The sequence below is a fragment of the Amblyomma mixtum genome, chromosome 2 (assembly GCF_055824585.1).
Source record: "Amblyomma mixtum isolate Tamu chromosome 2, ASM5582458v1, whole genome shotgun sequence".
NCBI classification, from domain to species: domain Eukaryota; kingdom Metazoa; phylum Arthropoda; class Arachnida; order Ixodida; family Ixodidae; genus Amblyomma; species Amblyomma mixtum.
Window position 1 is genome coordinate 27,932,000 of NC_143013.1, and position 26,058 is coordinate 27,958,057.

The window sequence follows — 26,058 nt, forward strand, 5'->3', positions numbered from 1 at the left end:
GATTAACCGATATCAAGTAAGAAGAATTAAACAGAAGCGTTATCCCTACCGGAACAGTCTAAAACGAGACATACGTTTTCCAATCAATGGATTTTTTTTTTCGTTGCTCCAAGTCCGAGTGAGTGGATGCTGTGTTTCTGTTTTAACGAGCATGTAACTTGACTACTTTCCTAATTGCGAGTGGAAGTTGGGGGAAAAACATCCCACTAAACCGTTTAACAGCTCTGCAGAAGACGCCTAATTCACGGCACATTTTTTTTTTTCTCTTTTCTCCACGTGCTGTAAGGGTGGAGGTTGTAATAAGAGAGAAGCGGTTGTGTACGCCTAGAAAAAAACTACATGGAAGGAAACAACGACTAATGAGGAGTGGCACAAGTCGTATTAGTCTTACGTGGCTGATTAGTGAGGACAAGTCATAGTGTAAGCAACATCATTTCTCATTGGTTTTTAATATACGAGAGTGCGAAAGCAAATCACAGTTGACCTTTTTAGGTAATTATAACTCGCGTAATTCGAACACTTGGTTTATTCCAGCGGTCATTCGGGTCTTCATCATGAAGTGTATTTTAAAAGGCCCCCGTTCGTTCAAATCTACCGTAAGTCGAACGAACCTTTTGTCTCTTTCGAGTTCGAAGTTTCTATAGCGACCAGAGTTAAAGCTTTCACGAAGAGCCAAGCTTCCCTGCAAGTAAGCAAAAAATGTACTTATTATAAAGAGGCCTGTCATGGTTGCCATTTCAGGTACATATACCTATTTCCGAAGTTGAGAGTTCCTGGCTGATGGCCGATGCCGCAAGAGTCCTACACTATAGGATGCCACATAGGAGCGACGCACGCATTCACTCCAATATCAAGCTTACTCCCACTGTCTTTATCAGCAATAAAAGAAATTGCAATGTCTTGTTTGAGGGATGGGAGGTAGGGGGGGGGGGGGGGGGAGTTGTCGCGACACATTACTCATCCATTTCTAAATCTCCACCTCACCATCCTCTACTTTTTCGTTTTTTTTTTCCTGGTAGCACACCTGTGGCTCTGCCGAAGTTAGCAGTAGCGGTGTGCTCATTTAGCTCACAGGGCCCGCTAAAGGCTAGCGATTAAGGCCACCCCGGGACAGACACGTAAAGAACACCGTTTATAGCTCCAACGTGTACAACCTTCAGTGTCTGTCTCATTACTTATGTCGCGCGCACATCTTGTTTCGAGTGATCTCTTTACAGATCGATAGATATGAAGCGGACGCCTGATAGCGAGAAAGAGCTACAGTGTTCGGTGGACGTTAATAGCCGCTCCGAAAGTGCACTGCACGGCTGCTGTGCATAAGCTTTGGGAGACCAGCGGCTGGTCCTAAGAGGCGACCTCTTATCTGATGGACATTGCTGACCCGTTCTGTGCAGCCGAAATAATCAAAACAGGAAGAAAAGCAGAAGGAAAGAAGAAGAAGCTGACCCAGGTGCCGAGGGCGCGACGAGGTTGCCGGTATTTCAAGTCTCAAACGAGGCTCTCTGCATTCCTAGGCTGTGTATACGAGGTCTGCGTATGTGTGTGTACGTGTCTGGGCGAAGTATATAGGAGGAAGTTGAACTCGTGTAGGCTGGTGAGACGGGTACAAAGGAGAAGTGTTCAGCTAAACAAATAGCTTGGGATGCTTGACGTGTCGGTCGGCTACTCATGAATTTTCACTGCTTCGAATGCAAAAATTGAGGATAGCGCAGCGATCCATGAAACGGAAAAGTTATTGCTGATGTTGGGAAATGGAGAGAGAGGTGTAGGGTTAGTTCTGGATATAATATCTAGGCTGTATCAAGAAGTGCAAATTGGCATATAATGCACACGGAGAGCAGATAACAAACGGTGCGTTAAGCTTCCGGAGTGGATTTAAAGAGAAGCAGGGATTCCTAAAGGAGCAAGAGGACGCAATCGGGGAAAGGGAGAAATTACATTGAGAAATTTGTGGTGATAGGTAGAGAAAATTGCAGATCAATCACAGCACAAGCACGTTTGGGCGGCCAGACCGGGAAAGAGCGGGTATAAAGAACCTTATAGGCTAGTGGTATCTAAACTGTGCCTCCCCGGGCGTCCAATTGCGCTCGCGACAGTCTGAAATCTGTACCTCCCTCCCTACTCCCCTCTTCCACATTTCTGTTTCTAAATATCTAGAAGAGACTCGCACACAGGCATAAACGGGATGGATGGAAGATAGGAGCGTCCCCTTTGAAACGGGGTGGCGGCAGTTGCCACCACGCTCGGCTTTTTTTCTTTATATTTTTTAAAGGTGTTATCCAATATAATTTTTAATCATGCATTTCTAACCTTACGTCCCCTCTATGCTCTAAAGCCGCCAATGTTCCAATCGCTTTTTTGCTAACTTCAACCGCACATTCATTCACATGATCGTTGTTATCTTTCATCCCAAAAGGGCTTCAGGCGGCCACTGCGAACTGGCGCCACCTCGCGGAGATGCCGCCAATTCGTGTTGCACTCGGGCGTTGTAGCTTCTCTGCCCAGGCAGGACTATATGCTGCACTGCGTCTTATCATCCGCGGAAAAAATGACATCCACATCCAACAAAGAACGCAAGTGTGAAGACGAACATTGGACTTTTACTTCCTTAATAGGAGGAAGTAAGACCTCGCCTTCATGGAGAAAAACGAAAACCGCTTTGTCCCATATTTAATGCTGCCTTTTGACACCAACACGGAACAAATCTTCGACGTCACTTTGAGGTCAATCACAAAAGCTATCCTAGGGACTATCCAGCCTCATCTTATCCAAGAAAATCCAAATTGGTCCAGCTCAAATCGCGACTTCAGAATTAGCAGTCCCTGATGCAGGTCTTTAGCAAGAAATCGGAAAAAGCTGCCGAGGCAAGCTTCGCGATTTCATGGAACATTGTTCGTGCAAAGCGATCCTGCTCGGAGAGAGAATTCGTGAAGAAAAACATCTCCGACGGCATGGCATTGTTGGATCCTAACAACGAGAAGCTTCAAAAGCTGGTCAGCCAAATTCCACTGTCAGGTGATTCGGTAGAGAGGTCCGTTCACAGCTGAGCTCTGACGTCGTCAAAAAGCTGAAGGAAGGTCTAAACAGCTATAAGCCTTTCAGCTCAGCGCTCGATGAATGTACGGACTCACTATTTTCGTTCGTTATATTTCATCCGACGAAAGCGTGAAATAAGAGCTCCTTTGGATATGGTTGCCCTCAAAGAAATATTTCGTGGTGTTGACATTAAGGTATAGCCTCGTTAACAACGTTGGAAAGGTTCGACGTTCCTGTGCACAAACTTGTCGCTACGGTAACCGATGGTTAACCTGCTTTGATTGACAAGAAGGCAGGCTTGTGAGCTCTCTTGCGGAGCGACACCCGCACTGCGAATTTTCTTGTGATAAAATACATTATATTTCGTGAGCACCAGATGGGGAAGCACTTCAGCTACGAATATGTTATGAATACGATCCTCCGAGTCGTCAACTACACCTACAGTCAAATGCAAAAACCCAGCGGCGATTCCGCAACTTCTTCGAAGAATTGGAATTTGATGATTCGTCCAAAGACATGTCTCTTATGCGGTTATCTGGCTGTCAGTGAGAAACGGGCGATAAAGGCTTGCGGACCTTTGTAGCCGATTAAAACTTGTCTGGAAACGAAGAAGAGGCCTTGTCCCGAACTTTGTGACGCAGGTTGATTAGTCGACCTTGGTTACGTTACCGATGAAGAGCGGCAATTTAAAACTTTGAATATGTCTTCACGTAGTCACGTTTCAAAACAAGTTAAGACTTTTCTAGAAAGATCTGCGAATAAAGCGTCTGTTCAACTTTCTTAGACTGAAAAGCATGCTCGATGTCAAACCTGAATTTGATCTGAACGGAGCAAATCTTGGTGAACGCTTCGGCACGCTGAGGAACTTGAGAGTGACCTCCAATTTCGGTTTAAAGATATCGAAGAACTTAAGCCATGTTTAGAGCTTGTAACCAATCCTTTCATGGTCGATGCGCTGAGTTGCGGCTCTCCAACCATGGAAAGCTCTGTCAAGAATTTGTGAGCGTTCGAAGTGGAGCTCCTGGAGCTCCAAGGAGACGAAGGACTGAAGATGATCATGCGATCTGCGCAGACTGCTGAATTCTGGCGGCAGGTGCCAGAAGCAAGGTATTCCCACCTCAAGCATACGGGCCAGAAACTTCTGTCAGTGTTTTGCTCAAATCTACTGTTGTGAGCCACTATTCTCAACAACGAAAGCGGTGAAGTCAAATCAGCGTGCGTCACTGTTTTGACATATATAACTGAGACGCTTCAAAATTCAAGGTGCTTGCTTCACGCATAAGGCAGCACAGTGCAGAGGTAAATGAGCAATTGCTTCATGAGTGACAATTACTGTGACCATCAGATTTGTTGGACAAAACAAAAAAAAAACTGACACGCCCTTTTTTTCTGCGGCTTCTGGCTAAAAATATGTTTTGTTTCTATTGCTATTTCCATATGCTTGTCTGGCCACCCCTGCTATAGACCCTTCCTTTCTTTTTATTGAGGGTAGTCTATAGAAAGCGACCTGTATTTCATTTTTTTTTAATAAACAAGCGCCTAATGGACATAAGATCAAGCTGGCAAGCAACACATACAGAACGATATACATCCTGCACACAGTAGAAAATAGATTGCCCCCCATACTTCGCAGTTTGTTCCAAATAAATATTTATCCTCCAGAGTCAACATTTCAGGACTCACTTTTACACTTCCTTTCTTAAATACAGAATAACCTTGACACTACGGTGTTTTATTGAAGAAAAAAAAGCTGTAGCATTCGTTTGAAAGAAAATGTTCCTTGTCATATGCTTTTTCTTTGTTTTCCCGCTTCCGTTTTTACCTACATGCAAAATCAAGCATTGCATTGATTATTATTCTGCAATATTTATTTCGTGATCCTCATTGTTCACAACTGCACTGTGCTGTTTGTATCTAAACGTTTAGGACCGAAATATTGTTCGTAGTTGCATTTGTGGCCGCTTTTTTGCCATTGCCAAAGTGGGAGCTTGAGGCTCTGTCAAGCTCCCTTACGGCAGCAAATAAAAATGTTACTATTATTATTATTATTACTAATAGTAGTAGCAGTACTAGTAGTAGTAGTCGTAGTAGCAGTAGTATTGAGATTACACATGCGGTAAAATCTTCTGTGACATTCACAACTTAACTTTAACGCACTGGCTTTGTGAGCAGCCATTTGGTATCAACAAGCACTAACGTGGAGGTACAGATGTCGAGAATAGCTCGTGTCGTAGCGAGTAGCAGGAAAGGAAGAATTATATATACGGAGTTAATGCGTAATACTTCCTTTTGGACCTCGTACAAACCGCATTCTTGAAATGACGAAGACAAATACACGTGCTCAAATTCTCAACGCTTAAAACACCTTGTATGGAAAGGTATGAAAAATGCCAAGGACGCAGCGGGAACAGGTTAGCTGCCAACTTACGAACAAGTTCGACCCCGCCCGTGTCAAGCGGCCGGAGCTGGCCACAGAGTCGCACGTGCTCCAATGCAGAGTGACAAAGCTTATCGCTTATAGTGATCATAATATCAGGGGTGCGGAGGGCGTGGATGCTGGCAAGTGCATAGTGTAAAGCCGCTGTAATACATTAAGCACTAACTCTCCAAGTTAATGCATTAACGAAAAGTCCCAACAAATCTTTATTCTCCACATCATTCCATAGGGACGCAGTTCCGAGCTTGACAACCAATTTAAGTGCGTCAGGTTATGCAACGCAACGTGCTATTTTGCGGCCGTTTTACCTGCTCAGAGAAGCGCTCCAAAAAAAAAAAAAGCGTCTAGCTTTGCGTTGGAGCATCATGCGTTCGAATCATGTGACTAAAGGTAGCACATTACCAGAAGCTCCTATTCCCCGACCACGTCAGGCCGACTCGCACCAATGCGCTGCACCTTGCAAGTGTACGCAAGAGTTTGCCGTTGTGACAAACAAGGACGGTGATCGTTTCACCGTTCACTCTGGGAAAAGTGGCGCAAACAATTATGACTTTAAAGGAATAAAAACTGCCTCTTTCTGCAAAAAACTGAGGAGCCACCTGATAAAAGAACCGTGATCCACCTCGTTTAGCACTCTTGATAACACTAACTCGTTTAATTCGATAATTCGAACAACCGCTTCATCCGAACTAGGACTTTCACACCATCAACTTCAAGTGCATTAATAAAAGTTCCAATTAACTCGAACCCCCTGAATGAAAGGAAATTTTCCGGTACTTTTCAAGGTTTAATTATATAAAGTGTACTGTATTAATCAGCACTGCAAAGCTATGTTGAAGCTTACGTATTTGTGCTGAACCAGAAGGGACGACAGCCGCACATACAAAAGGACCGAGCGCTATGTGAGCGGACGCGGTATATATCACTGTGCTCCTACGAGATACGCAAAAAAACAAAACAAAAAAACGACCACACCTCTCCCCCCCACGTCTTACTTGTTTTCGACGGTAGGAATTCACTTATACTTCAGGGGTATACGAAAGTTAACGCACGCCAGATGGGACAGACGTACACACTCTCTCCTCGCCGTACAAAAGGTCGAGCGGACACCGTAGACAGGCGCGCACGCATATAAACGTCCGCGCGGCTCTCTCAGAATTTAATTGTCTCATAGGGTGCACACGTGCCCGCCAAAAAAAAAAAAAACAGCAACATAGCTGGTCAGTGTGGCCATCCTCTCCGCTGCGCGGCCGGCTGTCGCGCCTAAATGCGCGTCGCTGCCACGTCTCCGCCGCTACAGATCTCGGCAGCTTGTGAGCGCGCGCGTGCGCGACCAGCCAACCATGCGTGTTCCGGAGTCATCGCTCTAGCTGCGGGCGACTCTCAAACCTCGCCGTTGCAGAACAACACAAGGAGCAAAAAAGGCGCGCTTTTTCAAGACCAAGAAGCGGAGGAGGAGTGGGGTCGGGGGTGGGGGCAACCGAAAGAAACTTAGACGCACGGACAGATGTATATCAAAATAACAAGAACGAAGCAGGGAGGCGAGCGCGGCGTGAGAAAAGTGGACCCTCCGGAAGAGTCCCCCGCCGCGATAAGTAGCGCCGCGCCATTTGCAACTGCAGCGAGGCACTGACCACGTCCAGCCGACGACGCCATCACTGTAGTCGGCGCCGCCGCCGCGTTTGCTGCAGCGGCACGTCGCGACACTTGCGCGACTTGCGAGGGCGCCGTGGCACTCTTCCGTGGTTTTGAAGCTCGTCTCATTGCCTCCTCCCTTCCCCCGTGTTGTTCTTCTCTTCCTTTAGGAAATGTACTTTTTTTTGTCCACGTCCCTCATCCGGGAAGTGGTGGCGGAACTCCAGGTGCAAACTTGCGTTTTCGTATGCTTTTGCATCCGAGTATGAATGTGCGCGTTTAACGTGTCTTCTGTCCCTTATCGCTAAATGCACGATCATGTATCTCACACGATTTGTTTAGAGCAAAGCTTTGCAATTACTTTCGTTATTTGCTCTTTTTTTTTTGGACGGATCTGACGCCATTCATCGGCGAGTGCTAAAGAGCTCGCAATCAACGTCGTATAGGCGACCGGATGCACTTTGCATTGAAGAGTGTTCAGAGTTACAATTTATGCTTGTGGACACTGTTGATAAAGCAACGGACATTGCGCACTTAGTGAATAGTGCGGGAGTTAAGAAAGCTTTTGTCGGCACTGTTGAGTCAACGCGCGGGAAAGTCCTGGTTGCGGAGCCTCACATGGATCCGCTGAATTCCTTTAGGGGAACTCCTTGCCGGAGTTCCTGCGGCTTCGAGAATTAGCTCGCCACCGGGTGACGGGAAAGGGGTCACAGTCATCGAACACACCAGTACCAGTATACGCAGTCCGAAACTTGTAGAGGTACCCGCATCGCAGTTAACTTATAGATAGGAGAGAGGGAGAATGTACGAGGCCCGTATATCATATTGATTTGCACTTTCGCATTTCCCGTACAACATGGTGCGCCGTAACAATCGTTGCGCCTGAGGACACAGTGTTCCGCGTGCCGTCTGGAACTGTGTTCACCGCCAGACGGCAGCACGAGTTGGAGGCATCCCTTTTGTGGCTAGAAAGAGCACTTTATTTTTGAGCATGTCAGTAGATGAGTAAACAGCATTAGTAGTGAAAGGCAAGGGCAGTGCTGGATGACATGGTGCTTGTGAAATGAGGGTGTGATATCCCTGCAGGTTCACAGGTAACTTGTGGCAGTGTGTGGCAAGCAGGCAGCATGGCGAAGAATTGTCTGCTATGCGGTGGAAGGCTGGTATCCCCGGATTCCACCTGCGCAATGGTAGCGGGCGTTATTACAGTCGGTGGACACGTCCACGGCTGGCACTTTTCGCTGTTGATGTGCGGCCTGCTTTCCAGACTTCCACCGAGTAGAGGACGGTTCTTCGGGATGCTCCCTGCTAGTCATAAACTGCCACAAGTTGCGGTGAATCTGCAGAGAGATCACACCCTCATTTCACAAGAACTATGTCATCCAGCACTGCCCTTGGCCGTCAGTATTGACGCTGTCCGCTTAGCTACGGACGCGAACAAAAATAAAGCGCGCTGGCAACGACAAAATGGATGCCTCTGACTCGTGCTGCCATCTGGCGGTGGAACACAGTACCCAGTATTAATGACAGTGGCAACGAATGATACAAAGCACCATGCGGTGAGGGAGATATAAAAGTGCAAATGGTCCGGCCCTCGTACTTTATCAAAAATGTCAGCTATTTCGTAGCCTCCCCGGAGGAGTCCTCTGTCCAGAATCCCTCTGACCGCCCTCTGGATCTGCTTAAACTGTTCGGAGTCGCCTGTGGCCAAGAGAGCTTTCTTCCAGAAGGCGGGCGCGGGTGAGGGTATTACGGGTGAACCTATCAGAGTGTGTCAATTTTTAAATAGGCAAGATGGGCTGCAAATGTTTCTGCGACGTGTACAGGGAAATGGAACCTGGAGTTTCTGGTGACAAAGTACCACCGACTGTTGTAGCGGACGGGTCGCTGCCAATGCGCTCGGATTGGTTCGCTGACGCAGTGGAAGCGGATGTGACGTTTCGTCTAATCCAGCCTGACATCACGCGGCTTCAGAGTACTCCTGATTGACGCCATAAAACAACTTAAGAACATTTCAATCAAGTCTCAATGATGGCGAAAACTCAATATTTTTGCAGTTGCATACATCATTGACCAATCTGTCAGCCTATCAAGTATAAATTAGTTGTACTGCAGTGCTGCTGCCGTGAGTCAGCATGACAGCTGGGTCTGTCCGTCCTTAGCTTTCCTTGCTAGCTGCTGATACCGAGGTGAGTTGCACATTAATCTTGAATGCAGTGTATCGGCGAGCAAAGCCATACTGTTATGAAAATCACAGAAACAACTCCTCGAAAATCCCGAAGCTCGAATAAAGTGCAACACAGGTTTATCATGTCTCGAGCATATCTTTCACTCTACTCGTGTCAGGCTGAGAAATGTTTTAAATGAACCTAAGCGGTGTAGAGCACCTGCTGGTTCAATTGCCTTGGGATTTTTAGTTGTTCTGATAATCGTGGCACCAAGGTGTATTCATACCAGCGTCCTCACATTGGAATTAACTACACGTATAGCTTTCACAGTAAACACAGAAAAAATCGTACTGGCTTGGCACTACCGCTTGTCTGGGACAGTCGCTCTACGCTAGCCAAGGAGGACAGCAGATGGAGGTGAGGCCGAATTCATCAACAATACCCGTTGATCAACCATTTGAGTGTTGTTGAAGAATTAGGCTTCGCTTTGCCTTCTGCCGACCATCCTGGCTGGCTTAGTTGGTAGAGGGACTGTCCCGATCAAGCGATAGTCCCAGGTTCAATGCCCGAACTGTTAACAAATTTTCTTTTACTTCGAAGCTGCTTGGAATAATACATGGAATATTGAAATACAGACACAGTTTTGCAGGCGTTAACATTTAACTAATTTTTTTTTTAAACCAAGAATGAACTCTCTTCAGGAACTCATTGATGTTATCTTGGTGTCCACTTACAGTGTCAACAACAAAGTTTAACTCCGTTTAATCTGTGTAAATGAACACTTCGGAGTACAACAGAGCAAAGGAAAAGTCATTAACATGCAGTGAAAAAAACAAACAAAAAACTGCTCCAATAACTGAGCGTTGTGGTACCCTAAGACTACTGATTGCGCTGAGGACACGATACCATTAATCTCGTTGTTGTCTGTTGGAAAGTAGTTTTTAAGAAGCAGGTGTTTACCTCTGAAGCCACAGTCACGAAGCTTATTACTAACATGTACTGGATGAAGGAATCGAATGCCTTTCTGCTGCCTACGAGCACTACGACGGCAATCTTATTGTGCAGGCTTCTTTTTACGCGTTGGGGTAGTGCGAGTACCGAAGTAAATGCACATATGTAAAACCGGAGTATGGGGCTATGGGACCATATACCTGCAGCAACTGTACTTGGATGCATATATTGTGTTTTACAAGGCGTCGTTTGGATCTTTTGAGCCTTGAGGCTTCGAAAAAAAAAAAGGAAAAATGTACTGCAATAACCAGAGGGAGGCGTTTCGGTGTCAGTGGAATGCCAGGATCGCGAGTTGCATGCACTCTTCGGGACTTGGATAGGAGGCAGATCGCTTTGCCAATTTCGCGTTCGACTGCTCTGCGCTGGAAGGATTATTTGCAGGAGCGGGACAAAGATTAAGTTTCTGCGCTACGTTCCCACGTGACAGGAAATTTCGAATCTCGAACAGTCACACGGTTTGGTTATTCCGTTGGAACCGAGCGACGACCAGCAAATAACGCTCGTAAAAGAAACAGACCGCGCACGATAGACGAAACTGATAGCTTCGTGGAACCACTCGTACGTATATACAAGCAGGAGAGCCCCACAGACCCTATAAACGGGCGCGAGTACACGTATAAGATTTACACTTGCCGGAGCACTTGTCGCATTAGTCGCTCGAGTGGGCTGGCCCTATAATTGCCCACAACGCCGACTGCTGCGGTCTTCGAGAGCGGCGTTTAAAGAGGCGCTTGCCCGATGCGCTCGGGCGCAAGCATTTTCACCCCGGGCGACACAGTTAGAACGAGTAAATGGGTCGGTGAAGCGCGTCTAATCGCCGTAGCTTATCGTCTAAGACATATACGTCTCTCGAAGACTGGCAAGTACGCACAAAGTTAAAAAAAATATTACGAAACTTGTTTCCGTTCGTAATATACTGACCTAACTTACACAGAAATACCGTACTTGAAAACTCAGCCCTGCAATATATGCTAAGCTGTACTGTACTGTACTGTACTGTACTGTACTGTACTGTACTGTACTGTACTGTACTGTACTGTACTGTACTGTACTGTGACACTTATATCTCCTCCTCGGGTTCAGCTTAAATACTGGATGTATCGATCGCGCTGTACGTGTCAAACAAAAGGAGTGTCCATCGCTGTATACTCAAAGTATTATGCTCTACGAGTATAGGCTCACTGAATGTGCTTTAGCGTCTTTTTTTTTTTTTCCACGGGATCGAAGTATACATCATTGCTATCCTATCTCTGTTAAAAATACACTCGGCCTCACTGCTCTCCTTCTTTAGATTCTCTCTCGCTCTGTGTCTCTTGAGCGTTTGGTCTCTTGCTATGTGCAGGCTTGCCCTGTTTTGTATTTATCTCGCCTATCGCAACCATAAAGTGCGTATACCTTTTCAATTCAGAATAGTGTCCGCCCCAAGTCTCGGAATCTACACATTTGTGCATTCAATTCCACAAAAACCCAAGTCAACGGGAAGTCCACACGTCAGAAGCCACTTCGGCTGCCGATGAGAGGGCGCCAACAATTTGTCTCAGGCTATTTATTTGCATCCTTTGTCAAAAATAAAAATCCCAAGAGGTTTCGTTCCGAGTCATGCTGATGTGTCTTGCTATGTGTCGCCATCGTTCAGAATCATTACCAGGAATTCGGGACATCGCCAAGTCACTGCCGCTAAACTTAACGACCATTATGGTCGTTAAGCTAAGAGACATGAAGGTGAAGATATTTTAATCGGTCCTAAACGACGGTAGTCGCGGTCCCGCTGTTACGGGAGTCCGTTTAGATCTCGCAGACGCTCTTGCCCTTGCGGTCGGCGCCTGCTGAACTTTTGGGTCACTCTCTTTCTTTCTTACGTCACGCACTGTTTTTAAATTTTCAAACACATGCCTGGTGGAAAGAAAGGGAACTAGAATGTTTTGCCTCAAATCACAAGTAGTGCTCTTGACGCTGGCAAAAATTTTCGCCCTAATTCCTTCGAAATGTAGGATTTGCAGGGATGCACCAAGAAGCCCACTGCAAAGCCTAGAAGCAAACCCTGTAGGCTCCATAATTTTGATAATCGCTATGCCCAGTGTTTGTAGGCGATTACGTTTTGTTTTTCTCTTTTCGAGCCTCTCTGAATACATTCACAAAAAAAAAAACCGGTGCCCAGGCTGGACCAAACGAATCCGCGGATAATTAACAATGCGCAATTACGAGCTTTTGTAGTTCGTAGGTTGTTCATTTCTAATATTAACATTCCGCTAGTGTTACATACGCCCTCCCCTTTACGTACAAGGCAAAGCGACTTTGTCAACCGCTTATGAGGCGGCTATTTTCTATCAGCCCCTTCATGTCGTTAAGGGCAGGAAATAAATAAAACGAAATGATATCAGAGAGGTGCTAGCGACGCCCATAAATGTTTTCGGACCTCGTTATCTTGATTTCATTAGAGTTTTTTTCCCAGACGGCTCTGCAGTGCACCAGCGTGCTTTATACACGTAGCTCGACCATATGCGTGGTCGATGCAGTGGATGTCTCTTTTTTTTTATATATGTAGCTTTAGGAGCTCTTCGGGGAGACAAGATGGTCGGGAGAGAACAGCTCTATACGACAAGAACCGAGTCAGCGGCAGAAACAAGGGGGAAAGTACCGCGCCGGCGATTATATGTTTACCAGCAATGCGCCCGCGCGCCGAGGAAGCAGCCGCATCTTCGCAAGAGGGCAGTCAACCCCCGGGGTACCATTCCCTCTCCCTCCTTCTTTGCCGTCTTCCCCTCTTTGCAGCCGCGCTCGAGATCTCGCCTCGGATTCAGGCGGAAGCGGCGCCCACAGAAGACACGCCGGGACGATTTATGCACACACCCACGGCCAATAAAACCCGTCCCACCAACGAAACAGACGACGATAACCCAAAGGCGGCTTTGCTCCCGCCACTGTATAGTGCAGTCGCCCGTTGCCCGCACTGCTCATAGCCCAAAGCATCAATAGCGCATAGCACTGGTGTGCGCCGAAGATTGCCTTTTTTTTTTTTTTACGGCGAATGAAATTCGAACTCGGTTAATTCGAACTTCCGGCTTATTCGAACGATGCGTTGGTCCCGTCAACATCAGATGTGTTAAAATGCTTCCGTTAATTTGAACTCCGCGTAATGTGAACGAGTTTTCATTTTCCGTGGAGTCCACATTATAGAGTCGACTTCGTTACTGTTTTTGAGCTATGTCGCGTCGATAATGAAGCGGCTGATATGAATTGGTAATCTGGCAAAGCTCGAATGAGCTGAAATAATAGTTATTAGTCTTAAAGCCCCGAAACAATACTGTGGGTTATGAGGCAGGCCATAATAGAGTGCTCCCGTCACTATTGGCCACTTGGAACTGCTGTAGCGTGCAATCGATCTTAAATAGCAGCGGAAAAAAATGATCTGTATACCGTATTTTCCGGTGTATAAGACGCACCCTTGTATAAGACGCACCCGCCATATATGCAGGCTGTCATTGAAAAAGTTGGTATATAAGACGCACCCGTGTATAAGACGCACCCCAATTTAACTGGTTAGGCTAGTGAGAATTAAACACGCTTGCGCGACCATCGCGACATTAACTGTACCTGTGACAAATTCTTAAGCAACGCTAAGTGATCGAAAATGGCTACACTCACGCTATACCCGCCCACGTTTTAGAAAAAAAGAAAAAACGAAAGTGCTCTGCATTATGTCGATAACAATATTTTATTTCTACTTAAAACCTATGAAGTCTTCATCTTCGTATACGCTATCAAAAAGTTCGCCCATTTCTGGCGGCAACGCGGCTGAAACATGCTCTTCGTACTACGTACACGGAGCAAAGTTGCAAATGATGGCTAAAAAAGAACACCGGCTTGTCTTGACTTGTCTTGACAATGGCGAGAAGCGCGATTGTCTTCATCTTTGGCATTTCACATTACTTTTGCTTGGGGCCTCCAAAACGGTTGCGTGTTTGTGATCCTGGAAGTCGTCATCCCAGCTGTTTCATGATAAATTTCACCTAAGAAAAGCTGCGCACGGCGGTCCCCGTATTGAAGTATTAACCGCGTTACAACCGCGTCATTGGTAGTGATATTTTTTCAATGAAAAAAGCTTGAACATGAACCTGAGTAACTTCTGAACTCGCAAAAGAAGCGCGAAAAATTAGCGTATAAGACGCACCCTTGTATAGGACGCACCAGCAAGATTTCTGAAAAAAAGCCGCGTCTTATACACCGGAAAATACGGTACTTCAACAACGTGAGCGGGCCTAAAGCATCACCTGCCTCTTCTCCATGACCGACTTGGATATGCTGTAAAATAGTCCTAGACCTTTCCTTGATAAGAGCACTTAGTCCAAAACATGCTCTTGATGACAAAATGATATGATAGTGCTGAATGTATGAATGAGTATAGTGCCTATAAACTGTATACTGGCACCACACCATAGTGTCCAAGCGAGACCACAGTGGTCGCTAAGTTACAAGCGCGACCAAATGCATGTTTAGAGGGTTGTTTATTTTGAATAAGGCTTCATGTGTCTCAAACTAAGCGTCGTGGGGTGTCGGTGGATTCCATTCGCTATGCTCCGCTGGACGTTTATTTACCCATGAAGTGCCGGTAAAAACAGAACATATGGTGACTCCATGACGTCTGTTTCGCCTCAATAGCATCCGCGTTAACTACTCTGGGTGACGCCCACTTAATCTTCTATGTCATATTGGCTTGGTTTATGGGGTTTAACGTCCCAAAGCGACTCAGACTATGAGGGACGCCGTAGTGAAGGGCTCCGGAAATTTCGACCACCTGAGGTTCTTTAACGTGCACTGGCATCGCACAGAACACGGGCCTCTAGAATTTCGCCTCCATCGAAATTCGACCGCCGCGGCCGGGATTGAACCCGCGTCATATTCATGGTGCTCGCTTATAGCCACTCGCCTACAACTTCTACTATAACAGTAGGTGCGAAAATTGTGATCAGCATAGAGTCACGCGGAACCATTTGTTTTAGAAGATGCAGACTATAGGCGTTAAGACTTTTCCCCTGATGAGACTTTTCCCCTTAAGTTAAAGATTTGTTTCACGTAACTTCATCGGTCAGTGACGGGAGCACTCGAACTGGCTGAAAGGAATGCCTGAATCTGGGCTTATGCGACGCTTGCGCACAATGCAGAACTGCAGCCACTGTCGAGCTTGTGTAATTTTATCGTGAAGAACTTCCTTCTGAAATGACATCGGCGAGGAAAAAAAGCTGGACAGGTCAGAAAGACGCCGAACGCAAGCCACAGCGATGGCAGTAGCAACCGCGCATGCATAAGACGGCATCGACAGTTAAACAATAGGGAGCTAATTTCAGCCACAAAAGACAACGACACCGTCTCAACCAATAATAAAAGATGAGGCAAGCCTTCAAGGGAGGTGCGCTTACTCAGTGCCAGACGCAAGGGCGATGTTCCAGAATATATCACCGAATACGCCGCGCAGATTATGAACGGCAGCTAACGTCTTCGGACCTATGAATCTAAACACTACGAAGCGAAAGCCATAAAGAATACAGGGCGCTTTCGATTATATGAGCGAGAGATAGGAGGAAAATATCCCATTCCGTAAGGTTGTTTCGCAAGAGACCTTCCCACCGCCGTGAACATGGTGTGGCTGCTGACGATGGTGATGACGATGGTCATTCACACGTCATATCTGTTTTTGTTTTTCTTCTTTCCTCTCTTCCTATCTTTTTCTTTCCTGTCTTTCTTTAGCCACTCGGCATTTGTGATGAGGAGCGGAGAGCAACCCTACGGCAATCGGCTTTTCAATCTCCTCCCATTTTATACACTTCCTTAAATCAAGCGTCACCAGGAACGTCTGTATGCACTTCCATGCGTAAAGCGTCACAGTGAGACGGAGGAAGAAGAGAGGTTAAGGGGGGGTGCGTAGACAAGGAGGAAGGGGGGCCGCCAGATCAAAATTCATGAGCAGCCCTCCGCACACTTCCGCGCTCCCGTATATTCATCCTTCATCGATACCATGGCCGCGGGCGCTTTCCTTTCGTCAAGTTTTTTCCTACGCGCCAGCGCCGGCTTTGATCAGATAAGCGCCACCGGCAGCGGGCTACGAGGCAATAAGACGATGTCGGAGAGAGATATCGCGGAGCGCGCTGTTCGTTCTTGATACAACCACGACCCACGCGCGCACGCAGACAGTCCAGCCTAAAACGCGTCACAACGAAAAGCCGTACACTTTTTTTTTTTTTTTACGCACGCGTCTTCTGGGCGCCGCACTCAACTCAACCGACCGCATACCTCCCAAACATGCAGACTTCGGTTTCCTCTTTCTTCTCTTTTTTTTCTGCCGCGACGCTTTAAGGTGATTGTAATTGCCCTTATATACTTGACTATGCCTGACAAATTGCCAGGAGCAGCTCTGAGAAGGAGCTGCGCACATGCATGTTATGCGATAACATAAAGCGATCGAATGTGTATAATCTCCACGTGGCGCGCTTCAGTTGCTAGCTACACGCGCACGAAGTAAATGTCGTCCTACTCTCAGAGTGATGCTTTTGTTTAAAGTCCTGGGTGGAAAAGGTATCTGGACAAACACTCTGCGCTGATTGTTTCAGATAACAAGCAACTCTAAGTTACTTGCTCTGATCCGCCATGTTTTTTTTTCCCCTCACGCTCATGTCCCAGCTAGTGACCCTGGTAGATGATGTCGAAGACTTTCTGGTCGTCGAGGAAGGTATCGAAACTGAGGCTGAAATGGGAGATTGCTTGAAATTGGACAGAAAAACAGGATATCTTTACGTCTTTGCTTTTGTGTCATTGTGAACAAGATTGCATGGCTTCTCATCAGAGCTGCCAATTCACGACAAATACCTGTGCAGATCGCACGCAGAAGCTGGTGACTTCAGGAAGCGAAAAATAAAGACAAGAAAACAACCGGTGTGATAGTTGATCACGCTTCCGGAAACGCCGGAGAACAATGATTCATGCGTATCTGGTTAGAATAATGAAAAGAAACCAAAGAGTTTTCTTCAGGTTCATGAACTGAAAAGACAATGAAATAGCGATAACTGTAATACGCAGAGCCACTTTTTTTTCCCTCTTCGAAGTGCCTTGTTTATTCACAAAATCCATTCTGGCCAGATTGTAGCCATACACCTTTCAGTCTCCACTTCGTGGTAGCACATTTACGGCCACTGAAGAGCTCACCTAGATAAGTGAAGACGCATACCACGCACCCATGTATTTAACAGAGGAATACCGTAGGTGCAGAGTTATATAGATATAGTCTATTCATGGTGTAGAGGTATACAGGCATACTTTATACGTGGTGTAGAGGTATGCTGCGTGCATGGCATGAGGTAAAGTGTAACATGGTGTAGAACTATGGAGGTACACTCCATAAATTTGTACTTAGCGGTACACTACATATATGGTATAGAGGTATACCGTACATATTGTGTATCAGTATACTGTATTCATGCTGTAGAGGTATACGTAGGTTGAGGTGTAGAGATGTACTGTATGGTGCAGAAGTACAGATGCATACTGACACACGGTGTAGAGGTACAGATCTACAATGTATACACGGCATAGAGGTATACTGAATGCAACGTGGTGTAGAATTAGAGAAGTACACTGCGTGGTATAGAGGTATACTGCATACATGGTGCAGAGGTATAGAGGTATGCTGTGCACATGGTATAGAGGTGTACTGAATACATGGCGTAGACGTATAGAGGTATATGCTGTAAACATGATATATAGGTCTGTTGTATGCATGGTATGAGGTATACCGTATGTATGGCCAAGCATAGTGTATATATTGAATGCATGCTCACATAGATAGGAAGATAGGTTACCTATATTCTGCACATGTGCTTTGAAGAATAAGAAGATGGAGGAGTTACTACAGCATAAATAGAATACTGGGACTTCAAATGGCAATCGATGCAAATGCATTCCTGCAGCCCTTACACCCAGCACATGTCGCGCTCATCTGTAATTTTTTCCTTTACATCCCTGAGGCGACATTTATGGGTGGGTCAATCTTTCGTGCATCTGTTAGGCTTGCACGTTGTACTTTGACAGCCGACAAAGTGGACGGGTGCATAAATTTAGTGCTCAAATATTTCCTCAAAAATTTTCCTAGCTCTTTATTCCCTCTCACAACTTCTTGCAGTGGAGGGAAAACTGCAAATACAAGGCGACGCCGTCCACAAGCGTGCCATCCTCACGTGCTCGCAAGCCAACCGCGTACTCCTGGAAGCCGTTGCCTAAGCTACGCGCGCATGGCAGGTACTCCGCCGCATCAGTAACCATCACCAACCCATCAGCATAGCTATGACCACAGCAGGTCAAAGACTTTCTCCGGCTGTGGCCGCCCTAAATCCCTGCAAGCTTCCCAACCTCATATATATATAGAGCTGACTCCCGTTGTGTTTGTCTTCTCCGGGAGGACACTCCTGTATAACTTAAGGGGTAGTAGGTCATCTGTTCGCTCCATTGGAAGCGTTTGCTACACTGTATAGAAGGCGCGCAAATTCTGCGCCAGAAAGGGAAAATAGTTTGCGCGACGTTCGCAGACTCCAAATAGCTACGCGGCTGCCTGTAGCTGTGCCCTTCAAGCCCTTTGCGAAATATTCCAGTACCGCGCACCTACGAAATTTCCCGCGCTGACGTCATCCACGTGTTTGTAATCCACCTGGCTGCAGGACGCTTTTTTTCAGCCGCTACACCCAAGACCACGTATACTATATACAGCCCAAGCATGCACAGGCTTCTGAATGTCTGGAAGACTTGGAGCGTGACAGCAGAAAGAATTAGCAAAAAAAGAAAATTAAGAAGCAGAGTGGCATGCAGAATTAAGGCGTCTGCTGGGATTAGCGACAGACCTGCGGGCGGCTCGACTCAAGTTTTGTTGTTGTCAAACGGTCGGATGAAACGAACGTGTTTCAAATATGTGATAAGGCCGGCGCCGCGCAACAGATGGCTTCGAATGCAATGAATCCCTTGGGGCAAAAAGGTAAAGAAAAAGATAAAAAAGGACAGCAGGAGGAAAGGCACTGCACAGAAGAAGCGGCTCAGTGTCCAGTGATCGAGGCGTTATGAAGATGAATGAAGTGGGATGATGAATTGAGTTCGCGTGTATATATATTTATCTATATTGGGCGAAAGCCGCGTATAGACATATAAGCTCGCGTTCATGCTCCCTATACATGACCCGCACTGTCGGAAGTGCGTACATCGGCCCACGTTTACATGTCAGCGTGACTTATATCCGCAAACAGATGCGGGAGGCCTGTTCGAAAGGAGACATGCGCGCCAAACCCCGTGCTCGCTGCATTCTCTGCTGTATCTCTACATACATATCTATATATAGGTGCTGCCTGCAGCTCAGACAAGCACGCCGCTTTTTTTCTTTTCGTTTTCTTTCACTCTTACCCTTTGTTCGCAGAGCTCATGCCTTCTTGTACTCTCGTGTTTGGCGTGCTACATGACTGTCGTGCTAGGGGCCATAATTTGACAGGTTTTGTCCCCGCGGGAGGTCTGTTTGACTGCCACTTCCAATTATGCGCTTTGTGATATGCTTTGACATTAACTCATACTGTTTCTGAAGTGCTTAACCGCTGTATTCGTCTTGCCTTAAATTCCAGACCGAATATCACTCCTGTGACAAGGGTCAAATCACTGTCTGTTGTTGGGTGTCTTTGATTAGGTTAGGCTCTTGATGCACGTCCATTTGTTTTAATGTCTAATTGCACGTGGTTACTTTAGTATATGTACACTGTTTTTGCCCTCTGTCCATTCATGTTTTAACCCTTATCTCTGGCTCATCCGCCGTTTGTACACATGAGAAATCCTGGAAAGTAACCTCACGGGAAGTGCGACGACAGGCGGGTGATAACCGCCAACTCATTTGAAGTTGCGCAGTGATAAACAGTAAATCGGCGCTGGCAAACAGAATCATCGCCGGGATTAACGCTGCGGAAGTTGGATCTCATCGGAGCCGGGTGATATTAGTAGTCGGGTTTAAGGCTTCAGGAGAAATGATGAGACGGCGGAAGTTCAGGACGCGCGCGGCCTGAAAATTGAACGTTCTTGCGTTGCGTGTGAAGGACGTCGTATAGATAAGATAAGTGAAATCTAATGCGATTAACGACTTTAAAGATGTTTGCCGGAGTCTGTCTCGCAAAGTTGAACGACCAAGGTACATGTGTGAGAGAGCTAGGTACTAGTTGGGAGGTGGTTAACTCTATTCTCTAGGCCAGTGCGTTCTGAAAGAAACGCTCAAGCATAAGGAGCATAAATGCAGCGGCAAGGTCGACGAGGTATATCGAAGCAGCAGCCGAGGGGCGCCGATAACGAGTCCCAGACGTCAGGTATAAAGCCGGAGTGCTGATCCGAATACGATAGGGAAATCGCATGCAGCCCACGCCACAGGGAGGAAGCGAGCGATAAGAATAACGACAACTTCGTTAATGCCTCGTTATCGCATCCGATCGCACCGCCACTGCGGGCAGACTTTCACTTTTTATTATTGCCTCCTAGCTCCTGTCGAGACTTTCCCTTTCATTCTTCACACGCGAGGCTGTGGGAGGCAGATCGGCCGGAAAACACCTTGGTATACGATTGGTTGTCGCCGTGTGACGCAACGTGAAACAACCAATGACGTCTTGCCAACGCCCACGGGGCAGGTTAAAGACGCTCCACGCGCGCAGCTGGGAAAGGGGACTGATAATCCTGACTTAAACGCACTGCGTTGTTTTGCTAATGAACAATTTGTTCACCAAGATATAGGTGTGATTTCTTTAAATGTGCAGCGATTGCTGGCAGCTTTGTCTGGCGCGATATAGGCTATCTTTGTATACTCTTTTTTTACGATGCTCTTTGTGATTCGCATCCGGGGTTGTGCCGAGTCGTGTATGATGCATTAGAAGGAACCTGCTGCTTCTCCAGGTAAACAGGCGCAATGTTTCCTTACACTTGACAAGCGCTCGACTCAGCTTCAAAACTTCCCGTTCGTAAGCCGTACCATAGTGTTTGTGTGTAAGAACTAGATAATGCCATCAAATACAATCATCAACTTTCTAATAGCTAGAATTCTTAGTTGTTTCCGTATCATAGACTTCACAGCCTCCCCCGATTTGAATCTTTAGGGCACTGGAACAAGGGGAACCGACATATGGTACTACAACCAGCATCTTGCAACCTAAACACGAGCATGTTTAAGAACAAAACATGAACGGCACCTCGTTTGCCAAGAAGCTCGGAAACCCTTTCTTCGTCGCTTGTTAGTTGCAATCAGAGATTTTACGAGCTTGAATGATCTCCACTCTGAAGATAGTAAGAGTCGATATGATCAATAAAGTGAGAGCGCAGCAGTAACTGCAGATATCCGCTGCATACTTTGTGATATGCATGGCTTCCTGATTGTGTACCGCAATCTTCGGCGCAGATAAAGAGAAGAGAGGAGAACCTTCGCCGCTAGGACACTTCTCAGGTGTATGTTAGTCGATACGATACGAGCGAAACGTAGACAAGCACTGGAAGTGAATTTAATTGTGGGATAAAAATGACACACAGGATCGTCGAAAACATCGCCATATACGAAAACGCACTTCACGCTGAGAAGGGTAAGGCATAGTCATTTACACATGCGCAAGAGAAACGGCTCAGCACCTAAAAGAAAGCGGTGTATTGCCAAATAATTTCACACAAAAAGGAAAATTCCGGCTTCCTGACAAAAAGAGAGGCGCTATAATAAAGGAATGCCAATAACAGTAAGAAGTAAATACTTGAAAGACGAGGCTTGAGACGATTGCGCGAAATTGATGTTAGAAGCTGTCCCATACACTTTCTTTCGTTTTTGCTCTAAGATGCTAATAAATGAACGCCGTGCCCTCTTATCTTTCAGCCCTTTGGTCACGGGCTACCGGAGATATACGGCGAAGGCTTACCAGCCCTGAGATCGGATGTGTCACTCAAAAAAGTCGTAGCCATAAATCAATGAGCCGCCAGCCTTAAATAGCGAATTCGCTTTAATGAATTGCAAATGCGACGATATCGGGCGGATGCTACATTCGCCGTCTTAGGAAGTATAAAACAACAGCTGCGTCGAACAGACTTTCTACTGGCAACAGCGAAAACGTCCTGCATTGAAGCAAGAAAACTCGACTGATAAGGCGTACAGAGCTGTGGCGATGTAAATTAAGCGTCAGAGCAAGCTATACGATGCACCGTCGGCCGGTAGACAGCGAGCGAAGGCTCCCAGGCAAAATCACATTATCTAGATCGGGCATGAACGAAAACAATTGAAAGGATCGGGTGCTGCTCGTGCTTACAAAGAAGTGAAACCAAATGTTACATACTATCAGTCACGTGCAGCCAAGCAAGATCAGCGGTTAACCAAGAACGACACTAGACAGCAGTAGTCGTGATTACTACTAATCGGCATGCACACGCAGACTGGCGTAGCGTCACGTTCAGCCTAATCGCACTGGGACGATAAGTTTCGTCGGCGCGAAAGGAGTGATGAAAGCTCACCTTTGCGTCGTCGAGTACAACACGATAAACAGTGGTAGAAGTGGTCGAAGTCACTGCGCGTAGTCCGCCGCTAGTTCGCAAATCCAAAAGTCGCCGGCGTCGGCAGCACTGGCGCGGGCATTTTTCCCGAGCACTGGACTGACGCGCACTCGAAAGGCGAGCAAGCTGCTCGCTGCGTTCGTAATCACGAGTCAAACTACCACCTTCGCGTATTTTTCTCACTCGCCTCAGCCGTCCAGCACACCTCACCACCACACCGTCTCGCATGCGACTGCGCCACGCCAAACGAAAACGCAAAAAAGGTGCGGCCGGCCGCATAACGAGGCCGCCATTGCCGGAAGGCCCCGCCTTCTTGGTCCCCAGGGGGCGGAGCAGATTCCCTAGATTCTTCCCTAGCCGTTGTCGACGGCGCCGACGGGCGCTCTTTTCTGTTCGTTTTGAGCTGGACTTCGGCTTTTGTGTTGTTGCTTGTTTCCCATCAGGGGCCTGTTTTTTCCGCCTCTCTCTCTTTCTCTTACCTGCTGCTACCCTCGCACCTTTCTTTTTCCATCGTTCTCTCGTTTCTCCTGCTTGTCTCTCGCATTAGATTTGGACGCCTCTTTCCCGAGATGGATCAGCCAATCTGCTCCCTCCTCCGGAAGGGTTTAAGCTAGCGCGAATGGATTACGCCGATTGGGAGGGTCACATACAGGAGGTGGATGATAGGAAGGTTCGCCTCTTTCTGACACGTGCCTGCACGAGCACTTCGAAAATATGCCGGCGGTAATCGGTCCCCGGCGAAGAACGGCGTCACACAGATTAGCTGCGCAGCCGGGGTTTTCTGTCAACAGTGACACCATTTGTGACACGTTTGTCCAAATATAGAGGGCGCGCTGTGGCCCCTCACTGTAAAGGGCCCAGCCATCACTACATGATGACGAATAATGTTGTTCGAACTGACCACACTTTTGCTTAAACAATTCCCCGTAGTTCTCTCACTGTTTTTACATGCCTTTCAAACTGCTATCCAAATGGGGCCTCCTATGAACAGTCTGAAGACATAAAACTACGCAGGAGACAGGACACAGAAAAGATGCAGACAGGACGAGCGTAGACTAACAACTAGAGGTGTGCCAGTATCAAATTTTTCGAATACGAATCGAATACGAATAGTTGATCCCGAATATCGAATCGAATATCGAATAATCAAGGACAGACGCATTTAACCACTACAAAACATTTATTTGAGCACCCAAGAACATCACAGTTCAACTATAGATGATTAAATGAACACAAAAGGTGTGTGTGGCTGCACAAAAAGTATCAAAGTCTCGAACATTATTCTTAGAAGAGAGGAAATATCAGAGAGAATGGCTAGTACACAGCATTGATTAAGGCTAGCTTGCCATCAGCGCAAAATCACGTTGCTGGGATGAACATAAAAGGTTGTCGTGAAGGAAAACCAGCTGCTCCACATGGTCAGGCAGTAGTTCCCTTCTAGCTGAAACGACTCCTCGAGCAACAGAAAATGCCCTCTCACTCGGCACTGACCTGGCACGTATTGTGAGGTACTTCGTGCACAGCTCTGACTATAGCAGCTTCGCAGGTATAGCCACAAAAAAGTTCACCAGCGCAGTCGGCTACGGCTGGCCCTTGGAAGGAAAAATTTTCCTAGCGCCGAGACATATCTCCGAGCCGGCGCTTCGATCACGACGGACAGTCCCGAAATTGCAGAAGAAGCCGCCATCGCACTTGCAATAGTGGGCACGGATGCCTCAATGATAGTCAGTGACTCAAAGGTAGCAGTGATGAACTTTGCCAAGGGGAGGGTCTCCCCTCTGACGAACGGAATCCTGCGGACTGCAAGGGACGACCGCAAAATTCGCATAGTCTGGACACCTGCACACGCATCCCTGGCTGGAAATGAAGCAGCTCACGAACTGGCTCGAGGTCTTGCTTTCCGAGCCAGTGGCCATACCGAGGGCTTCGCAGACAGGGATCGTCTTGTAGGTTACAGAGAAATCACACAACATTATAGGCTCAATCGAACAAAGTACCCCGCTGCTGATAAATCATTGACAAAGAGTCAGGCCACCTCTTGGCGCCGTCTCCAAACTTATACGTTTCCGAACCCGGTTATGTGTAGTCGTTATTATCCGGGACAATATTCAAACGAGTGTAAGCAATGTAAGGCCAAAGCGGATCTCAACCATATTCTCTGGAAATGCCCTTTTGCCCCCCTGGAGGGACAAAAAATAAAGTCACTTGAACAATGAGAGGCTCTCCTACTCAGCTCCGATCCGGAGACTCAAACAAAAGACGTCCAACTGGCCGAAGACGCCGCCAGGAGCCAAGACCTTCTGGCCGTCGTTTAGGCGGGGGGCCTATATGCCCTTCAGACTGTTGGCAATAAACGTTTTACAATCCAATCCAAAATCCTTCCTCGAAGGAAAAATTCGAACGAAAAATTTTCCTTCATCCATGCGCATTGCTCTGGGCGCCGCCATGCTGCTATGTCTCTGTCGATAGGGTTTGCGGACCGAAATGAACGCCGGTGCTCGCAATGAATATTCGGCTAGATACGAATATTCGCGTCGGGTCGAATATTCGAAAAAACACGAATTCTTGGATCTCGAATCGAATACGAATACTAAAAATATAATATTCGAAATATATTAGAAAATTTCGAATATTCGCACACCCCTACTAACAACTCATTTATTTGACGAAAAAACGACCTTCCTTCAAGAGCAAGTGTCCTGTCTCCTGCGTAGTTTTGTCTTCAGAATGTCTTACCAACTAGCCTCTCATCACACACTTCTAGAATCCTATGAACAGAAAATCAAAGGGTGAAAAAACAGACAACTGCAGATTTAAACAGCACTTCAGCGCATGGGGTCGTCCGAAACTCTTGCAGAGACAAGAGTGGCACAAAAGTAGCGCTTAAATGGTTTTTTTTTGGAGAGGAAAAAAAAAGGTAGATAAACGCACGATCTCTAGCTGGCTCCCTAAGCGCGGGCAGAAGCTGCGTACATATTTTTGTGATTTTACTTCGCAGAACTACTCTAGGATCTAGGAAATTGCGTGCGGGAGCTAGTACGCCTGTTCCAAGTTTATTCAACGAATGCAAGGTTAAGCTCAAATGGCTTTCAGACACGATACAGGAGGACGTCCAACGCTGTTTCCTCGTCGGGTTCGGCTGCCTTCTCTATAAGCAGGCGCAAAGCCAACAGCAGGCGTGCTCGCTACGGCTTAGTA

The 26,058-nt window shown here is 46.8% G+C and overlaps 1 protein-coding gene across 2 annotated transcripts in view; it reads right to left on the reverse strand.

Moving 5' to 3' along the window:
- LOC149358774 (uncharacterized) overlaps positions 1–23,101 on the reverse strand; it is a 161,720-nt gene extending 138,619 nt beyond the window's left edge. For both annotated transcript variants that reach the window (XM_089570960.1, XM_089570959.1), the window contains exon 1: positions 22,822–23,101. The gene's annotated coding sequence lies outside the window, so the exon portion shown is untranslated. The remainder of the gene's footprint in view (positions 1–22,821) is intronic.
- Positions 23,102–26,058: the final 2,957 nt, after the last annotated feature.